The 3,428-nt window shown below is 34.5% G+C and overlaps 1 long non-coding RNA gene across 1 annotated transcript; it reads left to right on the forward strand.

Moving 5' to 3' along the window:
* On the forward strand, positions 1-293 carry LOC109583885 (uncharacterized). Its single transcript, XR_002185755.1, has 2 exons — positions 1-62; positions 108-293. It is a non-coding gene; the product is annotated as an uncharacterized LOC109583885 (long non-coding RNA).
* The last annotated feature ends 3,135 nt before the right edge of the window (positions 294-3,428 follow it).

Here is a 3,428-nt window from a genome sequence, read left to right on the forward strand (position 1 = left end):
CCTCTGGTCTATGACTAAAGCTAGCTGAGCTTACCTATTGATGAGCAATGAGTCAAGAAATGGTCAGTTCACTTAACTTATGATTGTTATCTAATAATTATCTGTAGTGCTATAGGGATACATACTTTTATGGAAGATGAAGAACTACTTCTACCTCATCTGCAAATGATGTCTCTAACAGCCATGGCCTTTGTAGCATTCTTATTACTATCATTATTATTATATAATTTTAGTCAATTTTGCATTATAAAACATACTGTTTTGATCTGATAGCAAAATGCATTTAACAAGTAGAGGATGAATGAAGAAAAACTAAACAAATTAATGATAAAAACTGATTTGAAATGAGTTTTAGCTATGATTCCTTCTTCATACTTCTGCATGGTAGCCATGTTCTTGGGGTGTGTCTATCACGTGAAATTAACACGTGGATGCATCCGGTCATATGATCAGCTGCACTAATTACATTCCAGCATGCAACAAAAAAGCCTTGAGTGTCTTCAGACCCTTCCTCCAAAAGCGAAGGGGCGGGGCACAAGACTAATAAATATTATATAATATTTTATACAGTTTTAATGTTGATACCTTCAACTGGAAGGAACTCTCTCCTACTACATCTCATCATGGTCCTATGATGAAGGCCTACTCCAGCATGATAGCAATAAAAGTGAATGAAGAAGACTATCTTGTAGTAATTGGAGGGCAGGGACAATTTTCCAATAATACCCCACCACAACCTGGTGCTCAGTACAGTAATGTTGGTGATTATCAACATTGCAATGAAGTCCATATGTACAGATTAAAAACTGGTCAGTATAATATGATATTAGGTTTATAAATGTAAGTATTTTAAGTTTTGCAAAAAAATTTCAAAAAAAAAAAATAATTGTATAGCGGACTTTATTGATGGGTAAAAAATTTGATAAAAACAGTAAATTTCCCTGGTAGGCGAGTTTTAATTTGATAAATAAAAGAAATTTGTGCCTTCGCATACACATGGTACAATTTTTGACGTTATTTGACGTGTTATTTTAAATTGTCAACTCGTCAGGATAAAACCTTCATTAATAAATCCTGCTATATGGTACAACCATCTGTCCAATATTTATGATTAATTCACAGTGTGTGTGTGTTCATATTATTTTTAGGTGAATGGACTTCACCAACTGTCACTGGAGACAGACCACCTCCTATTAGAACCTTCACTTTAACATCAATAACTAATACCACTGCTATATTGTTTGGTGGTGATATTGGTAGATACAGTAATGATATATATGTACTTGAATTTACTGATACATCAGTGGTGAGTGTATTATTAGTATAATTACATTAATTATTAATTAATAATGTATTGTATGTGTGTATTATTATTCATAACAGAGTGTGTGGGTGTGGTTTATGATAATTAAATATTTTCATTATTTTAGAAATGTAAAGAGTTTTCTAATCCTGGAGTATCAGTACTATGGCCTAAGGGGAGAAGTGCTCATTCCAGTGTATTGATCAACTGTAGCTCAGGACCACACCTACTAGTGGTGGGTGGGAATGAAGAGGACTGTTGGTTGTTAAATATAAACAAAATGGAATGGAAAGAACTGGTAAGTATTATAATATAATTGTGATGAGCATGAGTGAGTCCTACTAGTACGAGACCACTGTGATCTGTCTGTCTGTACATGTACGTCACTCCTCAATGATAATCAATTTAATACAGTACAACTGGTCAGTATAGACATGTGCATATGATAAAGAAATGAAAGATTATGCTATGAGTAGTTTTTAAGAAAGAGCTCATGAAGCTTGCCTTTGTTGTCATTTTTGTGAGTGTGATTGACAATGGAGGAGAAAGGAGGAGGAGAAGAGAGAAATCATTTTTATTAACCAGATATATTATTTTATCATTATTTTTAATTATATAGACTAATATACCAGACAGTGTCACTGATAGATATGGGCATTCTCTCTCAGTTTGGAATGAGACACAGACCACTCACTGGATAATTGAGTTTGGAGGATGGAGAGATGGTTCAAAAATGAGTGATACAAGTTTTATTGAAATCAGTGAGTACATGTATACATTAGTAGATACAATGTGTATTGAATATGTAATAATAATAATATTACAATAAAGAATGAGTGAGGCCCTGGAGTGTAGCTTTGTGTGATTGTACACACCCACAAAATTAAATTTTACCATTTTTTGGATTTTGAAACAATGCCGGTATAGAAGTTTATTTGTGGTCAGGGTGACTGTTACCACCCATTATTTTTTGCGGTGGAAATTTTTTGCAAATCTAGCATTTCTAAAATTTTGTGGAATTGATTTTTGCGAATTGCTTGCAGACTGTACCACGTGGCAATGGAGAGCAGAAATTAGCGGTGAAAAACTTTTGCAAATGATCACAAACCACAAAATTTGCGAAAATATTTTACCACAAAAATAAACCGGTATACGGTATTACATTGAAGAATGAGTGAGGGGTGTGGCTTTATGTGTGATTGTACGCACCTACTAAAATTAAATTTACATTTTTGGATTCTGAAACACTAAGTATAGATAGTTTATTTGTGGGAGGGGCCACTTTTACCACACCCACTAGTAATTATTTTTTTTAAATTAATATTGTTGTTATTATTATTATTATTAGTATCTAGTACTGGTGATTTGGTAGTACAGTCAGTACTGGACATTAATGAATATCAGAAGAGAAGAATACAAGGTATTAACACATACATGTACATGTACATGTACCAAACACATGTTTCACTTATGTGAGGTACGCTCATGCTTGCCGGCCAATAAATAATTCTATTTCATGTATTAGCAGCTAATGAGACTCCTAACCATCTATTGTTTTGATAAAACCTTTTCACAATCATAACAGAATCCATTGTAGTAGAGCAATCATAAGTACATACACACAATCAGTAATGGTTAGGTAATACACTCACTAATGTAACACACACTAATCTAATAATGTAATAGACCTCTTTGTGTATACACAACACAGTTCCTGCTATGTTTATTAATTATACTATTTCATTATATTATATAGATGCTGTAGGGAAGTGGATGGAGGAAGGGAGTGTTGATCTAACTGTTACTCGTGTTAATATGCTTGGGGCTCCTGGAGCTGGTAAAACCTGTTCACAGCTCCTCCTACTAAATGAAGCTCCACCCACTAATAACACAAGTACACCAATTGCCTGCCCTGCCGTTAGGGCTACAAGAGTTGCCGTTTGCGATAAAACAATTTGGAATCGAGTGACTCGAGCCAATTTACTTGACCAATTAGCAGCGGATTTGGACGCAGTTTCACAGCAAGAGAAACCAAAAGAGCCTCTCCTGCCTGTAGTCTTCACTTTGCTAGATAATACTCAACCAGCAGCAGAAATACGACCAGATCCATCTCCTACTCCACAGA

Source organism: Amphimedon queenslandica, unplaced genomic scaffold, assembly GCF_000090795.2.
Source record: "Amphimedon queenslandica unplaced genomic scaffold, v1.1 AMPQUscaffold_13273, whole genome shotgun sequence".
Classification (NCBI taxonomy): Eukaryota; Metazoa; Porifera; class Demospongiae; order Haplosclerida; family Niphatidae; genus Amphimedon; species Amphimedon queenslandica.